A 20,577-nucleotide genomic window follows, 5' to 3' on the forward strand; every position below is an offset into this window, starting at 1 on the left:
GGAAGAATGTAAGGGCCGGAGGACAGGGAGGAACGCTGCGGAACGATGTCTTCTGGACACATGTGGCTGCTGCATTCTTAATCTTACCGTGGCTGTCCTTACCTACACAATATTGGGCCCATCAACATATCTTTCATTGATAATGGAAGAAGGCAAAAAAGAGAGAGAGAGAGATCAGAGATAAACATCTGGAGAGATGGCTTAGTGGTTAAGGTGCTTGCCTGTGAAGCCTAAGGACTCAGGTTCAACTCCCCAGAGCACATGTAAGCCAGATGCACGTGGTGGCACATGCATCTGGAGTTCATTTGCAGTGGCACACCCATTCTCTCTCTCTACCTCACTCTGCCTCTCTCTCTCTCAATAAATAAATAAAATAAAATTCTTTTTTAAACAAGGGAGATCAGAATAAATGAGTGACTAGTTGGAAAGAGGAAGGGGCTCAGTGGGAAAATAATGGAGGAGGAGAGGGAAAATGAAATAACGGGGGGATATAATCAAAATTCATTGTGTACATGTATGAAAACTGTCAACAAAAAAGTTTATTTTTAAAAAAGTACTTTTTAAAATCTATTTTATTTCTGAGCAGGAGAGATTGCTTAATGGTTAAGGCGCTTGCCTGAGAAGCCTAAGAACTCGTGTTCAAATCTCCAGGTCCCACATAAGCCAGATGCACAGGGATGCAAGTGCACAGTGTTGCACAAGGGAGCACACATGCCTGGAATTTGCTTTCAGTGACTGAAGGTCCTGGCATGCCCATTCTCTCTCTCTCTCTCAGAAGAGAGAAAGTGAGGCAGAGAGAGAGAGCGGGAGGGAGAAGGAGAGAGAACAGCATGCTAGGGCCTCCAGTTTGCTTCTGGGTTGGTTGGTCCAACAGTCCAGAAAGTTCACATATAGGCATGATGGCTCACGTGGTCAGATCCACGTTGCCGAGATAAACATCCAAACCAGACACAGGCTACTGGAGGAAGAGGTTTATTTTAGAATACAAATCCAGAAGACGTCCCATCATTGGCAGAAAAAGCTGGCTCCCTTTCACAGATCCAAGCAGAAAGAACCCAGCACCAGCAGCCCCACAAACAGAAACAAAGCAGCAGTCAGACAGCAGGGTACTGCAGAAGCAGCAGAGACCCTGACAGAGCCCAGACTGCTCTGCACACCTTTGGGGCTAGAGGCCAGATCCACCCCCAGTGACATCTCAGGACTGGACCCCAGCATCTACCCCAGTGACACCTCCTCCCACCAGGCTGCTGGAGACAAGCTTCTCTCTTTATGAGAGAGAGAGAAAGAGAGACAGAGAGAGACAGAGAGAATGGGCACGCCAGGGCCTCCAGCCACTGCAATCGAACTCCAGATGCGTGCATCACCATGTGTATCTACCGTACGTGGGATCTGGGGCATCAAATATGGGTCCTTGGGCTTTACAGACAAGCTCCTTAACTGCTAAGCCATCTCTCCAGCCTGAGACAAGCGTTAATAAAACACCTGAGTCTATTCAAACTACCACAACAGCCATGGTGGGATTTCAGAACGGGTTTCAACATAACTGTTCACAAGTGTGGACCATACATTTGACTGGTTATAGTTGAAGTTATTAACTGGTTGACGTGATCTCTCTGCTCTCCCTCCAGCGGTCCTTGTAATTAAACTTAGGACATCATAGGATGAACCAATCTCCCTCCCTCCCTCCCTCTCCTTTGGTATCCCATCTCAGGTTGGCCTCAAACTCACTATGTAGAAAAAGATGACCTTGCACTCCTGATCCTCTTGCCTCTACACCCTGGGTGCTGGGATTACAGGTTTGCTTCAGTTACCATGGCTGTTTTATGAGGTGCTGGACATCTAACCCAGAACCCCATGAATGTTAAGACAAGCACCCCCAAATAAACTCCATCCTCAGCCCCAGAAATTTCTTTGTACCCAAGGATGTGAGAGCCACGTTCCAGGAGCTGCCGAGACAAGACCCCATCAGGTGCAGACTTGTTTGTGAAATCAGGAATTCAAATCTACTCAAGCCTTGGCATAACAAAACAGTTCTTTTTGGTGTGTGTTTTTTTTTTCCAACAAAGCTATTAGAATAATGGGGATTTTCATTCCTAAGGGAATAATGCAAGAACTCTAATTGAGTTCAAGAAAGCTGGAAGGATGGGAAACACTTGTGAACACTCGCCCCGTGGACTAATGCACACTCCGATTGGCCCTCAACACCCCCAGGAGTCGGGAGTCGCCGGGAGGCGTGTGAGTCACGCAGGAAGTGATACAGTGTCATCGCCCTGTTTAGCGACAGCGCCTGGGAGGTTCCTCCTAGCTGTGCAAGCAAGGGACCCATTGCCAAGCAGGACGAGATCCTTCTTGTCATTCTACATACACGGCACAGAGAGGAAATGAACACAGCTTTTTGGGGGAGCATCACTCAGCCAATATTATGCGAATTTGCCTCAGCTAATGTGAATTTAAACAAAAATGTAGCAACAGGGGTGTCCTGTCGCGAGGGCGCTGTGGTTTGAGTAGGAGCATCCCCAGCAAGCGTTTGAACACTTGGTCTTCAGCCGGAGGGTCGTGGCACCTTTAGGAAGGAGCCCTCCGGAAGTGGGTTGCCAAGGGCAGGGCCTATGGCTTTGCAGCCAGGCTTATCTTCCTGTTATCCCTCTGCCTCCCGCCCTGGCTGCTGACCTGCCTTGCCTTCTCCACCATGGTGGAAATGTGAGCTGAAATAAACCTTTCCCTCCCTGAGTTGCTGCTGGTCAGGTATCTGTTCACAGCTATCAGAAAGTAACTAATGCAGATACTGTTACTAATACAGAAAATGAGGACTGACTTGATTATATAAGGAAACAAATAAAGGCCGGGCGGTATAATACATATAATGAAATAGAAGTCGACCACTTAAGTTGGTTTATGAAGAAGAATAATGGCTGACATTGTAAAACTACATTTGCAATATATTGTTGAGAGAAAACGACAAAAGTGATAATGTAAGACAGCACTTTGGGCAAAATGATCTGGTCATCTGTCTGGTTCTAAGCCTTACGTCTTTTCATGGCAAATAAAGTTTTCCTTAAGTTATTGCAAATGTCAACTCTGTCATGGACATTCTGTATGGCAAGGACACTGCACCTTCAGCCCGTGTGTGTGTGTGTGCGCACGTGTGTGTGTGTGTGTGTGTGTGTGTGTGTGTGTGTGTGTAGAGATGTACGCACCCCATATGCATGTATCAGGAGGACAGAGGAGAACATCTGGTGTCCTACTCAGTCACGCGACAGAACCTCTCAGTGAACCTGGAGCTGCTGTTTCTCAATCAGACTGGCTGGCCAGCGGGCCCCGGTGACTCTCTGGTCCTTGCTCCCTGTGGGCCCAGGTGACAGGCAGGCATCCCCATGCCCAGCCTGTTGCGCGGCCCCAGGGCTCGGGTCCTCGGCTTGTGCAGAAGGCACGGTGGCCCAGCCCTCTCCTGAGTCCCCTGCTGCCGAGAACATCCAGCCTCCAAGTTGTGCCGTGTCTTTCTTGACTCTTTCACTGCGCTTCAAGGTCTCGGGAGCTTAGAGAGTTCATCTCTTTAGTTTCTTTACATGGGCAAAATTGCATTTATTTTTCAGAATATTAGAGTTCTCTTTCTCTCCTGATCCTGACCCCTGGCGGCTGAAGGTAAACTGACTGAGGTCTATCAAGCTTTCCACACAACCCGGCCTGCTGTGCGCTTCCTGGCCTCAGGGCTGACTTTCTCCTTACAGACCCCATGCCCAAGGTCTCCCATTCACAGCGAGAAACTCCTTGATACCCACACGCCCTTGCTTCCCGCCAATGCCGACTTTGTCACTGGTATATTCATAAAGTATTTATATTCTACTTCCTACCCCTCTACACGCCCCTAGGTATTCAGCTTCCTTGTTTCATTTAGTCTTTGTTCTGTTTTGTTTTTCTAAGGTAGGGTCTCAAGCTACCTCAGGCTGACCTGGAATTCACTATATAGTCTCAGGATGGCCTCAAATTCTCAGCGATCCTCCTACCTCTGCCTCCTGAGTGCTGGGATTAAAGGCGTGCACCAGCATGCCAGGCCTTCTTGTCTCATTTAGAATGAAGTGTTGGGCTGGAGAGATGGCTTCCTGGTTAAGGCACTTGCTCACAAAGCCTAAGGACCCAGGCTCAACCTCCCAGTACCCACATAAGCCAGATACACAAGGTGGTGATGCATCTGGAGTTCATTTGTCATCGTGGCGAGTCCATTCTCTCCATGTACATCTTCTGCCAACTCTCTGAGTCTAAATAAATAAATTAATAAAATGTTAGAATGAAGTTTTATGAAGTACAGAGTTTAGTTTTTGCCTTGTGGGTCAATCTCAATACTGTTCTTTTAGTAGATGAGTATAAGCTTTAGGACATATATATATATATATATGTATATGTATATATGTATAAATATTCATATATATACACATACATATATATATATATATACACACACATACAGAGAGAGAGAGAGGGAGAGAGGGCATTGAACCAAGGTCCTTAGGCTTCACAGGCAAGTGCTCAACAGCTAAGCCATCTCTCCAGCCCTCTTCTCCCATTTCTAAAGATGTGTTATTTCTAACATGAATTTTACATCTAATTTACATAAACTTTACACACTATTTACAGGAATTTTACATATTATTCCACTATTTGCTCTAGTTTTACTTAGATCTACAATGGAGTAGTAATCATTATAGCAAGTGCCTTTGCAAAACGGAGCCATGGTCACCGCCATGTGAGATGAACTGTGCTCTGAGGACACACTTGTGAGCACGGAGTCCCCGAGGTCCTGTGCACTTTCGGCTGTGATTTTCAAAGGACAGCTTGCTGAAGTCCCTGGTCCCCACCTGTTTTCTCAAATGCCTCTCTGCTGTCATCTTGATGGCCACAAAGAAAAGTGATGCCACTCTATTTTATGAATTATTGCTATCATCGAGTTTCATAAATTATTTAGTCTTCTGGACTGGAAGGCTGGAGAACATTCCCAGTATTTTAAAATTTTAATAGGATTTGTCTTGAATCTAGCCAGTTTCAGTCAATTTTTAATATTTAGACTCAGGCTTCCTTCTCGCTTTGAAAAGACATTTAGAGGGCTAGAGAGATGGCTTAGCAGTTAAGCTACTTGCCTGCAAAGCCAAAGAACCCAGGTTCAATTCCCCAGAACCCACATAAGCCAGATGCACAAGGTGGTTCACACATCTGGAGTGCGTTTGCAGGGGCTAGAGGCCCTGATCCTTCTATTGTCATTCCCTCTCTCTCTCTCTGTCTCTCTCTCAAATAAATAAAATATTCTTTTAAAATGTTTTAAAAAAGAAAATACACTTAGATTATGGTTTCATATATTCTGTGTGTGTGTATGTTCACGTGTGCGTGGCCCAGGGCTCCTGTGGATAGATAGAGGATAACTCCAGATATCAATCCTCTCCCTCTGTTGGGCTCTGAAAGGCATGAGGCCTAGTGGAACTTCCTGAGTCTAGCTAAAGTTTAGCGACCTGTCTCTGGCCAGCTAGGACTCAGCAAGACGCCTAATGGCTTCTGGCCTGCCACTTCCTCATGGCAATTATAATTACCATTTCAATAGTTACAGTTTACTATTGGCCCTTACCTCTTCTCCCATCCTAAAATTCCCACCTTCATCCCCAACATGATATAGGCAACTGCTCAGAGTAATAAAGCGAGTTGTTTCTGTGAGTTCCTGCATCGAAAAGACTCCCAACTCAGTGTGGTTTTTCTCCGGTGGCCAGGAGGGGTCTGGGTCATCCTACGCTCATCATCCTTCTCAACCCCTAGGGAGGAACCAGCAGGCCTGGTCCTTCCCTCGGCACAACCTACCTGACCGGGAAGGAGCCCCGCATCCCTCCACCTTGTTTGAGGCAGGGTCTCACCATTGATCACTGCTGCATTTGCCAGGTTAGCTGGCCTAGGAGCCTCTGAGAAATCCTCCTGTTCCCACCTTGCATCCTGTGTAAGCATGATGGAATGACAGAAGCCTGCCACAGCATCTAGCTTTTATTATTTATTTATTTATTTGGGAGAAAGAGAGAGAGAAAATGGACACACCAGGGTCTCCTGCTGCTGCAACCGAACTCCAGATGCATGTGCCACCTTGTGCATCTCGCTTACGTGGGTACAGGGGAATCAAACCTGGGTCCTTTGGCTTTGCAAGCAAATGTCTTAACTGCTAAGCCATCCCTCCAGCCTGAGTCTAGTTTTTATTCCAGGGATCCAAACTCAGGGGCTCATGATTGTGTGGCAAGCGTTTGATCCACTGAGCCATCTCCCCAGGGCTCTGTGTTCACTTTTTTTCCCCAGTTACTTAGAAACTTGTGCTTTCTCGTCTGTTTTCTACCTCTGTCACTTTCTCTTTATTCTTTTTATCTCATTTTTACCTTTGTTCATTCCTTTCCTCAGTGCCTCACAGGGTTTTTTTTTGTTTTTTTTTTGACAAATTTAGTCTCTCATGTGTATTTTATCATCTAGTTCAGTTTAGAAATGATTTTTCCCTTTTCTATAATTTCTTTTTTGTTTGTTTGTTTGTTTATTATTTTGTGAAGCATGATCTTACTCTAGCCCAAGCTGACCTGGATCTCACTCTGTGGCCCCAGGCTGGCCTTTAATTCATGGCAATCCTCCTACCTCAGCCTTCCAAGAGCCAGAATTAAAAGCATGAGCCACTATGCCTGGCTATTTTTCTATTATTTCTTAAATTTGGACAACTTCCACCTCACATTTCCTGCCTTTTGCCCATTTCCACTATCAATTTAAAATTTCTGAATTTGAATAACTTTCAGGGTTGGAAAGATGGCTCTACCATTAAGTCACTTGCCAGCAAAGCCTAAGGACCTGAATTTGATTCCCCAGTGCCCACATAAAGCCAAATTGCAAGGTGGCTTCTAGAGTTAGGGTGCAGCGGCTGGGGCGCCTGATGTGCCCATTTCTCTCACTCTCTGTCTGCCACTCTCTCCCTCAAATAAATAAAAAAATTAAATGTTTTAAAAAAATAACTTCCGCAGGGCTGGAGAGATGGTTCAGCACTTAAGGCACTTGCCTGCAAAGCCTAGTGACCTGAGTTCAATTCCCCAGTTCCCATGTAGGGCCAGGTGCACAAAGTGGCCCATGTGTCTAGAGTCTGTTTGCAGTGGCTAGAGGCTCTGGCATACCCCTTCTGTCTGTCTGTCTCTCTTCTGTCTCTCTGTGTTTGCAAATAAGTAAATAAAATTATTTATAAAAAAAAAAAAAGATTTAAGCAAGGCATGGTGGCACATGCCTTTAATCCCAGCACTCAGGAGACAGAAGTAGGAGGATTGCCAGAAGTTTAAGACCACCTTGAGACTCCATAGTGAATTCCAGGTCAGCTTGGGCTAGAGTGAAACCCTACCTCGAAAAACCAAAAAAAAAGGGGGGGGGGCTGAAGAGATGGCTTAGCACTTAAGCATTTGCCTGAAAAGCCAAAGGACCCAGGTTCAGTTCCCCAGGACCCAGGTAAGCCAGATGCACAAGGGGGCGCACGTGTCTGGAGTTTGTTGGCCTGATGTGCCCATTCTCTATCTGACTCTCTCTCTCTCAAAAAAAAAAAAAAAAAAAAAATTTAAAAAGAGAAGATTCAAGGGCTGGTGGCTTAGCAGTTAAGGTATTTGCTGTGAAGCCTAAGGACCTATGTTCAACTCTCCAGGTCCCACGTAAGCCAGACGCACAAGGTGACACAAGCCCACAAGGTCACATTTGTGCACAAGGTGGCGCTCACATCTGGAATTTTATTGCAGTGGCTGGAGTCCCTGGTGCACCAATTCTTCTCCCCTCCTCTCGTTCTTGCTCTTGCTCTCTCTCCCTATCATAAAAAAGTTACAAAAAGATTTAAAAGATAACTTGTACAACTACATATTTCAGTTATCAGTATTTAATTTATGTTGAAATGTCACACAATTAATTTTCTTGGTTTCTTGGCTGGCATGTAAGGAACATATTAGGTGAATTTTTTATTCTCATTTAAAATTTTCTTTTTGTAGTGGATATGTCTAGGTGCTGCCTGCTGGGTTCTGTTCATTTTCCTACTACTTTTGATTGTTCTAGAACAGAGATCGCAAGCAAGGCTAAGGAGTTTAGCTAACGCAGTGGTTTACTTAGCGCAACACCGCGCTTTCTGTTGATCTGAAGCACAGTTTCTGAGGGTGTTCCCTTAGGGCAGGCAAAGGAAGCATTCACTGGATTTTGAATTTCACGAGAAAATTTGTTTCTCTAAGGCCATTTATTTCCACCTCTTGCCTCCACTTTTCAGTTAGATTCCACTGGACGGCTTCCCTTTCCCAACCCCCAGGAACAGTGCCGCTTTCCGTCCTGCATTCTCTGAGGCCCCTTCCTCTCAGCCCCTCCCAGCCCCTCCCGCAAAGTCCCACCCTCAGCCTGTACTTGGGCTCATCAGGGTTAGATCCGCTCTTCCTTTCCTCCACTGAGGGTGGGGCCAGCTCTCTCTGACGTCACAGCAGGGTTCCTCCTGGCCTGTTTCCTATGCACTCTTCCAGAGGCTCCCGCTGGGTGTGAGTTCTGGCTCCGACCTTACTGTTCTGAATATTTATTTCCCTGCATATCTATACATTGGTGCTTCCTAATTGATCTAGAACATGCCTTAGAAGTGGTCGATCTATGTGTTCTCTGGAGGACCTAAGAGTAGATTCGAACTTAGATGCAACCCCAAACCCATAGAACTTAAATATTTGAGTATATCAACAGCTCTCAGAGGAGCCCAAGTGTTAACAAGACACAAAATGGAACTGCTTTAGCATAAACATGGTAGGCAGGTATGTCAGGGCGCTCAGAGCCTTGCCTTCTAGCCTTTTCCCCATCTTTGGGCCACCCTTCGTGGGGATCAACAGAGCCCCTCTAGGGAGTTTGGTCAAGATCCTTGGGTTGAACATTTATTGTGACCCATCTAAGTTCTGATATTCTTTTTTTTTCAATTTTTTTATTTATTTGAGAGGAGGATGGAAAGAGGTAAGGAGAGAGAGAATGGGCATGCCAGGGTCTCCAGCTGCTGCAAACCAACTCCAGACTCACGTGCCACCTTGTGCATCTGGCCTAGTAGGTCCTGGAGAATCATCAAATCTAGGTTCTTGAGCTTTGTAGGCAAGTGCCTTTAACCACTAAACCATCTCTCCAGCCCAAGTTCTGATATTTTATGATAAAATAAATCATTATCTTTCTCTTAATTAACAAGATTCAACTAACCTGGAATAATACTGTGGCACTTTGTCCCCCCCCCCCTTTTTTTTCTTTTTGGTGCTGGGAACTGAACCCAAGGGCTTGCGCCTGCTAGGCAAGTTCATCCCCTGAGCTAAATTCCCAAGCCCAGTACCGTGGTGGTTTGAATGTGAAACATCCCATGATTAAGACTCATACTCCGTGCCTGGTTGGTGACCATTTGAGAGATGGAGCCTTGCTGGAGGAAGTGTGTCACATCAGGTGGGCGTTGGGGTGCTATAGCTCAAGCATCCCCTGCCAGAGATAACCCACTCTCGCTGCTACCTCCACGCTGGTATGGCAAGATGTGACGCCCTGCCTCTGCTCTGCCATGCCGTAAGGAAACTTCCCTTAGACAAAACAGCAGCAACAGCCCAGCTAGGGACCAAGAGTTGAAACACAGGAGCCTGTGAGGAGCGTTTCACAATTCAACCATTAACAGTCCTCCATGTTTTCGGGTAACCACAGAACTAAGGAGGAGTGAGGAGGGGAATGGAGAGAATCTCATCACTGGACACTGTGTGTCCCCGGTAGCTAAGCGGAAATGTCTGATTGCCATGGCAGTTTTTAAGATGCAAAGACAGCCTCTTCCCTGAAACAGGGTTTCATAAAGGCTTTCTCTTCTGAATCACCATGTCGCTGAGGCGTCTGTGCCAAAGCTGCTGAAAACGGCTGCTCCAGCCTCTCCTGCTTCCTTACTAATTGGCTTTCGTAAGCTTCTGTCTGCATAAACAGTATTTCAGTCCCCTCCTGAGTGTCTGCTTGGATGCTTTTTCCACAAAAAAAAAAAAAAAAAAAAAAGAAACCTTTGCTAATCATGGTACTTCTCAGAATAAATATAATGCTGTCTTATTTTGTTCCCCAGATTTTTTCAAATCTTTTTTTTCTCATCAGATCCATTCTTTTTATTAAAAAATATATTTTTTTTATTAATTTGCAAGTAGAGAGAAAAGAGAGACAGAGAGAATGGACACACCAGCTGCTGCAAATGAACTCCAGATGCATGTGCCACTTTGTACATCTGCCCTTATGTGGCTACTAAGGAATGGAAATCCCGTCTTTAGGCATTACAGGCAAGCGCCCTAAGTGCTGAGCCATCTTTCCAGCCATCACCAGATCTACACTAAGCCGAAGAGGTGTTCAACACATGGGATAAGGCACACACAAGGGAGGTAGCTTGCTGAAGATTGACTTGAGAAATCTATGATAGCTGGGCATGGTGGCGCACGCCTTTAATCCCAGCACTAGGGAGACAGAGGTAGGAGGATCGCCATTGTAAGATTCCCGGGGGAGGGGGAACCTTCCGTGGTGGGAGACCCGCGCCCAAGAACCAAGACCGAGCCACTGGATGCAAAGGCAAGAGGCAGCTTTATTGTTCGCACAGGCGCCTGCAGGCACTCCAGTCCTTCGAGAGGCTGAGCGCGCCGGGCAAGGGGAGGGGTCTCTTTTTATAGGGTTTAGGGAGAGCAGAAGCAGGTTTACAGAAGCAGAAGCATGATTTCAGTCCCAGCACTGATTACTGGTTACTTATTAATAGACTTGGAGTCGGTGGGGATCCTCTTTTTTTTTTTTTCTTGGAAACATCCTGACAGGGTTATCTATAGTACATTAGGCGGGGTTAATGGTCAAGCTATGGTCACAAGGTTGTTTGCCTGTCTGCATCTGGGGGTCACAAGGCTGTTTGCCTGTCTGCATGTGGGGGCTGTTTTTGGCTCCTGGTATTTTTCCATGGGTTTTACACCATGAGTTCAAGGCCACCCTGAGACTACCTCGTGAATTCCAGGTAGCCTGAGCTAGAGTGATACCCTTCCTCAAAAAAAATGTTTGAAAAAATAACAGCAAATAGGGTTAGAGAGATGGATAGGTGGCTAAAGGCACTTGCTTGCAAAGCCTGATAACCTGGGTTCAATTTCCCTGTACCCATGTAAAACCAGGTGCACAAACTGGTGCATGTGTCTGGAGTTTGTAGTGGCAAAAAGGCCCATATTCAACCTGTCTGTCTGTCTCTTTCAAACAAATAAAAATATTTTTTTTTTTTTTTTTGGTTTTTCGAGGTAGGGTCTCACTCTGGTCCAGGCTGACCTGGAATTAACTATGTAGTCTCAGGGTGGCCTCGAACTCATGGTGATCCTCCTACCTCTGCCTCCCGAGTGCTGGGATTAAAGACGTGCGCCACCACGCCCGGCAAAAATATTTTTTAAAAAGAATAAGGGGAGCCAGGAATGGTGGCGCACACCTTTAATCCCAGCACTCAGGATGCAGAGGCAGGAGGACAGCCATGAGTTCAAGGCCATCTCGGGACTACATAGTGAATTCCAGATTAGTCTGGGCTAGAGCGAGACCCTACCTCAAAAAAAAAAAAAAAAAAAAGAATAAGAGGGCTACAGAGATGCTAGATGCACAAAATGGTGCATGTGTCAGGAGTTTGTTTGCAGTGGCAGGAGGCCCATATTCAATCTCTGTCACTTTAATAATTTTTTTTTTTTTTTTTGGTTTTTCGAGGTAGGGTCTCACTCTGGCTCAGGCTGACCTGGAATTCACTATGTAGTCTCAGGGTGACCTCGAACTCATGGCGATCCTCCTACCTCTGCCTCCCGAGTGCTGGGATTAAAGGCGTGCGCCACCACGCCCGGCAAATAAATATTTTTTAATAATAAGAGGAGAAGCCTTGTGACCCACGTGGGCCGCACCCCCCACCACCACCATCACCAGAGCTGCTGGGATTAGAATAATATTTTTGAAGTATACAAGCATTGAAAAAATGGTGACTATTTTTATGTCTCCCAGTGATCTTGTCACTCACTGCTTGAATCTGTTTGGAGAAAGCAAGCCCCGCCTGAAGACTGCAGGGCTGCTGAGTGGCGGGTGGGTCAGACCAGAGACGGGTTAAGATCGTTTGAAAAAACGTCTGTCTTGTGCACCCCGGATGCCTTGTTCATGGTGGCCTCTTTCAGCGGTTTGACAAAGCTGGCAAAAGAGAAATGACTTCTGAGGATGTCAAGCAAGTTGGTGGACAGGCCACCATTTAGACGTTAAACTAAGATGCAGAAACTGGCCACCGCCCCTGACTTCCGGGACATCAGGGTCTCCATCCGCCCCATGTGTTGACACCTTCGGAGACGAGTGTCTCCCAGCTGCAGCTGGAGGCTTCCCCTGCTTCACTGGACTGAATGAGCTCCTGGACACCATGGCGCTCACGAATTAGCAAGGCTAACCCCACTCTGGCTGGCAACAGGAAAGATGTGCAGGTGACCAAGGAAGAGTGTGCTGTGGCAGCTCAGAAATGTGGTCAGCTCACCCCCATGGGAGTTGACATCTTCTTTCAGTGGGCAGATTTATATGCACCACTGATATGCCCTGCAGAGGGAACTCTGCCCTTCAAGCTGGCTGGACCCGGGAGCAGAAAGGCCTGGGTTCATGTAGCTCGGCCAATTCTCCTACAAGTTGCAGAGTCGGCCTACAGGTCTGGTCTGGGTCCTGCTGGAGCTGGCGCCGTGGGAGCTACTCCTTTGTATCCCACTTATCTTGTGAAAACTTGAATGCAGAACCATCAACTGGCTCTTTTGTGGGAGAGCTCATGTATAAAAAACAGTTTTGACTGTTTCTTTTAACAATATTGTATTTATTTATGGGGGAGGGAGAGAATGGGCATGTCAGGCCCTCTAGCCACCTGCAAATGAACTCCAGACACGCACCTGGTTTACGTGGGTTCTGGGGAATCGAACCTGAGTCCTTAGGCTTCTCAGGCAAGAGTCTTAATAGCTAAATCATCTCTCCAGCCCAGGCTTTGACTGTTTTAAGAAAGTGCTATGCTACGAAAGCTTCTTTAGACTGTATAGAAGTTTACTGCCACAGTTACTGGGCGTTGGCCTGGAGAAGGCAATAAAAGTTACAGTGAGCGATTTGGTGAGGGATCAATGTCTGCACAAAGATGGCCGTGTCCCACTTGCGGCAGAAATTCTCGCAGGAGGCCGTGCAGGAGGTTCCCCAGTGATTTTCACAAATCCTTTAGAAATTGTTAAGGTCCATCTGCAGGTGGCAGGAGAGGTCATCACCGGCCCCGGGGTCAGTGCTCTGTCCCTTGTTCAGGACTCGAGCCCAAAGCCTGCTTTCTGCATGGCACTCACTCCGTTCTGACCACCCACCTCCCCTGCTGTGCGCACGTGAAGGCTTCCTCTGCAAGCGAAGACGGGCACATCGGCCCCTAGTGGGTGCTATAGCTGGTGCTGTAGCTGGTATTCCTGCAGCATCTTTAGTGACCCTGGCTGATGTCAGCAAGACCAGATTACAGGGGCCGCCTGGGCTGCACACCACTTACGAAGAAATCATAGGCTGCTTCGGGAGCTACTGGGGGAAGAGGGCCGGGAAGCCTGTGGGAAGGAGCCGGTGCTCGTGGGCTCCGGTCATTCCCGCAGTCTGCCGTCACTTTGCCAACTTACGGCTTGCTACCGCAGTGGTTCTACGTTGCTTTCGGAGGAGCAAAGCCAGCGGGATCCAAGCCCATTCCTAAATCCCAGATTGCCCTGCCTGCTCTCAAACCTGACCACGTTGGGGGGTTACAAACTGGCAATTGCAACCTTTGCAAGAATTGAAAACGAATTAGGGGCTGTTTTAGCAGTTAAGGCGTTTGCCTGCAAAGCCAAAGGACCTCGGTTCGATTCCCCAGGACCCACATAAGCCGGATGCACAAGGAGGCACATGCATCTGGAGTTCATTTGCAGTAGCTGGAGGCCCTGGCACACCCATCCCCCCCCCACTGTCTCAAATAAATAAATTAATTAAAAAAATATACTTTAAAAAAAAGAAAACAAATTTTGACTTTACTTACCTCTCTTCAATTCATCTGCACCTACCTTGAACGTGACCAGTGGAAGCCCGTAAGAGGACTGGCCCAGGGTTGTGGCTATTGAATGGCTGGTACTGCAGTGAGAATCTCCTATCTCTGATAAAGGAAGGCTTCAAGCCTCTCCCATCTGTCTCTTGTTTAAATTCAGGTCAAGGCTTTTTTGTTTGTTTGTTTTTGTTTTTGTTTTTCGAGGTAGGGTCTCACTCTGGTCCAGGCTGACCTGGAATTAACTCTGTCATCTCAGGGTGGCCTTGAACTCACGGCAATCCTCCTACCTCTGCCTCCCGAGTGCTGGGATTAAAGGCGTGCGCCACCACACCCGGCAGGTCAAGGCTTTTTATAAAGTGAAATCATTCTGTGTATGTTTTTGTAGCAGATCATGGGGAATTATTTCGAATTATTCCTTGGAACTCTGCCCACAAACCTATGCTTGTGTCCTTCGTTGACGGGGTTTTGGATGTTCCGGAGAAAAGAGCAAATGTGAAGGAAGTTGGGGATTCCTTACCTGCACTGGAAGGATGGTCTCAGAGAAGCTGCTGGAAGACAGGTTCCTAGAGCAGTGTTCCAGGCATGTCTAAACCAGGAGGAAACTGGGCGCATATTTATAAGAGTGGAAAGCACTGGGAACAAACACCAGAAGTAGCCAGCCTGGATTCAGATTTTAAACATGCACAAATGTTGTCTCTGGATTGCATTATGAAGCTTTTATGTGAAACATGTTTTTCTGTCATGAAAACCACATTGGAGGTGTTTAGAAATCATATTCTGTTACCAGTATCAAGACTACTAAGGAACCGTTTTTTGCACTTTAAGGAAGCGAGTTGGGCATTGTTATCACGTAGACAGAAACTGCAGCACGGCCCCACTTCCGATGTGCTCCCCTCGCCAGCGTGAGGACCTGAGCTTGATTCCCGTGGAGGTTAGAATATAAATGAAGTAATGTAAAGTAGTGTATAATAATTGAGATAATTTAAAAATGCACATAAACCTTCCTACTCCGTCTGGGCAGGCAGAGCTCTGCTGGGGGAGATGTGTCTCCAGGGCCTGACCTTCATCCAGCCGCAAAGTATGCTGAGTCAGCTTGAACCTGGCCGCTCTCCTCGCCTCTCTGCTGTGGACGTCTGGTGACACGAGCCAGTTTCTCCCACCATGGCGACACCTCCGCTGGATTCTGTAAGCCTGAAATAAACCCTTTCTTCTCATAAACTGCTGCTGGTCGGGTCTTTTGTCCTAGCCTTGAGAAGGTAAGTGCAACCGTTCCCCAGAACCCATGTAAAATGCTGGGCATGGTAATCCATACATGTGACTCCAGCATTGGGGAGACAGAAGCAGATTCCTGAGGCGCACTGGCTGGCCAGCCTAGCTTGACTGGCAAGCTTCAGGTCGATGAGAGATTCTATCTCAAAAGGAGTGGACAGCCCCTGATGAATGATACCCCACTGCTTTCCACATGCATGTGCACATATGTGGGCACACGTGCACACACACAAGTCCTTCATCACTGAACCTACCTCACGTGCTCACCCATGAGAGGCAATGCATTCAGCTTTGCAGCTGAGGCATGGAGATTATAGAAAGAACATATGGAAATGCCTGGCAATACCATTTCCTTTTATTCTCTATTGACTGGTTTTATTTGGACATCAGATTGGTGCACCGCTCATTCAAACCATTTATTTGCATTGACAGTATCAGTTGTGAGCTATTGGCTGATCGCTTTCCATGTGCTAGGCAGGCTTCTTGGCATGTCTATTATTTTCACATGTTCTTCACAATAGCCCTAAGCCATGAGCATTGTTATTACCATCATTTTGTAGATGAAGAAACACGTTACAAAAGATTAAATCACAAAAGAAGAGCCAAGTCTCTGAAAATGACATCCCAAACTGTTCTAAGAAAAGAGCAATTATTTTTCTTTTGGGGGTGTGTGTGCATGCATGTGTGTGTGTGTGTGTGTGTGTGTGTGTGTGTGTGTATGTGTGTAGTGGGAGGGGAGCTGTATGCACTTTTGGGTGTATAGGAACGTGTGTGTGTGCATACACACATTTGGTGGGAATGTAGGTGTATGCATCTCTGGGTGGATATGAACATGTGTTTGTACATGTATGTGCATGTGGAGGCCAGAGGTCAACATCTGGCGTCCTCCTCAACTGCTCCTCACCATGCTTTCTGACACAGGGTCACTCACTGCACACAGAGCTTGCCTGGGTGGCCAGTCTAGCTAGCCACTTTGCTCCAGGGGTCCTCCTCCCTGTGCCTCCTGAGCACTGCGATTGCAGGGATAGGCCACCACGCTTGGCACGCGCACAGGTGCTGGGGACTCAAGCTCAGGCGCTCATGAGTGCTTTACCCACTGAGCCACTGTCCCTGGCCCTCAATGTTTAAAAAAATTAAGTATTGTTTTGTTGTTGGCATACGTTTTTAAGTGGCATAGAAATTTAGATATCAGGGCTGGAGAGATGGCTTAGTGGTTAAGGCATTTACCTGCAAAGCCAAAAGACTCAGATTTGATTCCCCAGGACCCACATTAGCCAGATGCACAAGGAGGCGCACCCATGTGGAGTTTGTTTGCAGTGGCTAGAGGCCCTCATTCTCTCTCTCTCTCTCAAATAAATAAAATATTTTTTAATTAGAAAAAAAGAAATTTAGGCTTCATCCATTGAGGCATTTTCAAATAGGAGTTCTTTTGATTCTAATTCCCCTTCCCATCACCAGCCCCTCTCCCTCCCACTTCCACTTCTACTCCTCCTTCCCCCTTCTCGTCTTTGTTTGGTTTTTGTAACAGTTAGACCCTGACAACTTTGCCCACATCTGCCCATATATGCACATACTCCTCCTCACAGGCTGAGACCTGCCCGGCAGAGAGAACATGGGCGGTTGAGTCTTTCTCAGTTGGCTTCACTTAATCTGATTCTTTGCTTAGTACAGTTCTTTACAGGTCCAGCCATTTTCCTGAAATTTTCACAATTCATTTTTCCATGCTGCTGCACTGAATTCCGTTGTGTATGTAACCACACTTTTCATGATTCACTCATCTGTTGATAGGAGTCTTGACTGATTTCAGTTCTTAGTTATTGTAAATAGAACCCCGATAAGTGTAACACACAGGTGTCTGTGTAGTCGAGTGTGGAGTCCTTAGGATACGTACCCTGGAGGGGCTTCGCTGAGTCATACGGGAGGTCTAGTTCTATATTTTTTAAATATTTTATTTATTTATTTATTTATTGGCAAGCAGAGAGAGACAGAGAGAAGAGAAACACAGAGAGAGAATGGGTGTGCCAGGGCTTCCAACCACTGCAAACAAACTCCATATGCATGTGCCCCTTTGTGCATCTGGCTTTACGTGGGTCCTGGAGAATCGAACCACGATTGTTAGGCTTTGCAGGCAAGTGCCTTAGCTGCTGAGCCACCCCTCCAGTCCCTATTTCCAGTTTCTTGAGATGCCCTCATACTGGTTTCCGTAATGGCTGTACGAGTTTGCACTCCCACCAGTGAGGGTAAGCTTTGCGTTAGCACCATCCCTGTCCTTGCCTTGTCTTTTACATTTTCCAATCTCTGCATTTATATCAGGATGAGTGGCATTTCTCATATGCACAGGATATTGTGCCTTACTGTTCACTACACTTACGATTCCACTCCCGCGTCTTGTGGCCGGGGGCGGGGGGGGGGGGGGGGGAGGAGGGGGAGGGGCAGGCAGTGAGCAGTCTTACACCATTTGACTTGCTCAAGTGTTTGCAGCAAATTCTTATTTTGTTCAAATATCACTTATTGATTAGTACATAATTGGGCGAATTAATTAAAGCTAATCATTTATGACAAACTGACTCTCTGCTAATTGACCCAAGCCCGGGCTGACGGCCAGCTGTGAGCCATTGGTAAGTGTTGTTGCTGGTGTTTTACCAGATGGTGAATGGCGGACATGAGGTGCCCTGAGCGGTGTGAGCACTCGGCGTGCTTGGAATTTAAACAAGCCTTATCTCGATCATGGGGCTCTGTGTCCAGCGAGCAGGAAGTCAGATCTGGCAGCTGCCCAACTACATCCTCATAAAAATAAAAAATAAAAAAAATGTTTTAAAGCCAACTGTGATCCAGGCTGACCTTGAATTCACTATGTAGTCTCAGGGTGGCCTCAAAATCATGGCAATCCTCCCACCTCTGCCTTCCAAGTGCTGGGATTAAGGACGTGTGCCACCATGCCCAGCCAATAATGTGTTTCTTGTTAGCACTAGACCGTGAAGAAATCCACCTCTCGTCATAGAAAGACAAGGGCTGGCCGTGTTGCCTGCCTCCTTCCTGTTGTCTGAACTGTGCACACTTCCATCATTAAGCTTCTCTCCTTTTCACCTGCTATCTCATAGTGATAAATCTCCTCACATTTGTCTTTTTAACTTTTTTTTGGAGAGAGAGAAACAGAGACAGAATTGGCATGCCAGGGCTTCAACCACTGCAATCAAACTCCAGATGCTTGTGCCACCTAATGGGCATGTGTGACCTTGCGTTTGCCTCTCTGTCTCTCTAGTAAATAAATAAAAATAAAATATTTAAAAATTAGCGGGCTGGAGAGATGGCTTAGCAGTTAAGCGCTTACCTGTGAAGCCTAAGGACCTCGGTTCCAGGCTCAATTCCCCAGGACCCACATTAGCCAGATGCACAAGGGGGTGCATCCACCTGGAGTTGGTTTGCAGTGGCTGGAGGTCCTGGCGCGCCCATTCTCTCCCCCACCCCCACTGCTTCCCGAGTGCTGGGATTAAAGGCGTGCGCCACCACGCCCAGCTTCCATTCTTTCTCTCTGTCGCTGACAAGTAAACAAATAAAAATTAACAAAAAAGTGAATGCTGGACTGGAGAGACGACTCAGTGGTTACAGGCACTTGTTTGCAAAGTCTGCCAGCCTGGGCTCAGTTCTGCAGCACACACATAAAGCCAGATGTAAAGGAAGAAGAAAGGCGTGTGCATCTGTGGTCACAATGCGCCTATAACAGTGGGGAACCCAGAGCTCCAGGGCCAGGCTTACTTGCAGCAGCAAATGGAAAACGATGCCGAGCGTGTGCTCTTCTCTGCTGGGATGCTCCTCGCCTCTGGTACTGGGTGTGGCTGCTTCCCTGAGTTCCCACGGTGCATGGTCACAGAATGCTTCCACCCGGGAGCCTGGCCCAGGATTGTGCCATGGGCGGCTCCTTCACTGTAGGACTGCCGACTCAGTAGAGGCCAGCATGCAGGACAAGGCACATAACTGTACGTTGCCCTTTATGTGTGCGTGTGCATGTGTAAGTGTGTGGTATACGTGTGTGTGTATGCATGTTCGTGGGTGTGTGGGAGCATGGGCGTGCATGTGTATGTGGAGGTCAGATGACAACCTCAGGTGTGATCCTTACATATGTGCTCTCTCTCTCTCTTTCTCTTTTGGTTTTTCTAGGCAGGGTCTCGCTCTAGCCTAGACCGACCTGGAATTCTCTATGTGGTCTCAGGGGGCCCTCGACCTCACAGCGATCCTTCCACCTCTGCCTCCCGAGCACAGGGATTAACGGTGCCACCGCCATGCCCGGCCCGCCCATCTCCTCTTGTGCAGGGTCTTCCTCTGGCCTGGAGCTCTCCAGATGGGCTAAATGGTGGGCTCCAGGGGTTCACCTGGCTCTGCCTGATCGCTCCACCACACCTGCCACTTAGGTGGCTACCAGGGGTCAAACTGAGGTCCTCGTGCTTATGAAGCAAGACTTCACCCACTGAGCTATCTCCCCAGCCCCTTTTCTGTGTGCCAGCTTCCAGGTGTCTGGATCCTGGCTGGGTGCCCCGCGCTGGAGGTGAGGCGCAGTGTCTGGGTTCCTGGGCACTGTCTCAGCAGGAGCTGACAGCTGCCACCCGCGCCGGCCAGCTGCAGTGTGGCCATCAGCGCAGGTCTGAAGGGCAGCGACAGGAGGAGCGGCGCTCCGGGGTCACAGACACAGAGCCACAGACCTCTCCAGGCCTGACTGAATCAGCTGCCACTTTGCACACGTCAGTCAGGAAGGGATGGGGTACTTCGGAAATTCTCTGGCCTTCTGGCTTCATTTCCCAGTCGAATGTAAAGAGCTGGCACCGCACACTGCATATGAGAAGCGTTTATGAGAAGCAGCTCTGAGCTTTGCTCTGTCAACACAGCCTGGAGGGCTTTGCCAGTGCGGGGAAGGAAAAATCAATAGGACTGTTTAACACTGCAATGTCGGCCTCCAAGCAGTGTGAGGAAGGGCAGCCCAAAGAGGACCTTCAAGGCCTGGGGGAATGAATGCTATATCCCACTTCTTGGAGGAGAGAATGAGGGACAAAGATGAGGAATGTTCAAGGTAACAAGTTTCTTTAAGGACTGGGTGTTTCCACGTTGTCTTTCTTCTACTTCTAGGTTTTTTTTAATTATTTTTAACATTTATTTGCAAGCAGAGAGAGAGAGAAATACAGAGAAGAGAGACAGACAGAGAGAATGGGCACGCCAGGGCCTCTAACCACTGCAAACGAACT

The 20,577-nt window shown here is 47.4% G+C and overlaps 1 pseudogene; it reads left to right on the forward strand.

The window, feature by feature from the left end:
* The first annotated feature begins 12,410 nt into the window (after positions 1–12,410).
* LOC101608320 lies at positions 12,411–20,347 on the forward strand (annotated as a pseudogene).
* Positions 20,348–20,577: the final 230 nt, after the last annotated feature.

This window comes from Jaculus jaculus, chromosome 17 (genome assembly GCF_020740685.1).
Source record: "Jaculus jaculus isolate mJacJac1 chromosome 17, mJacJac1.mat.Y.cur, whole genome shotgun sequence".
Taxonomy (NCBI): domain Eukaryota; kingdom Metazoa; phylum Chordata; class Mammalia; order Rodentia; family Dipodidae; genus Jaculus; species Jaculus jaculus.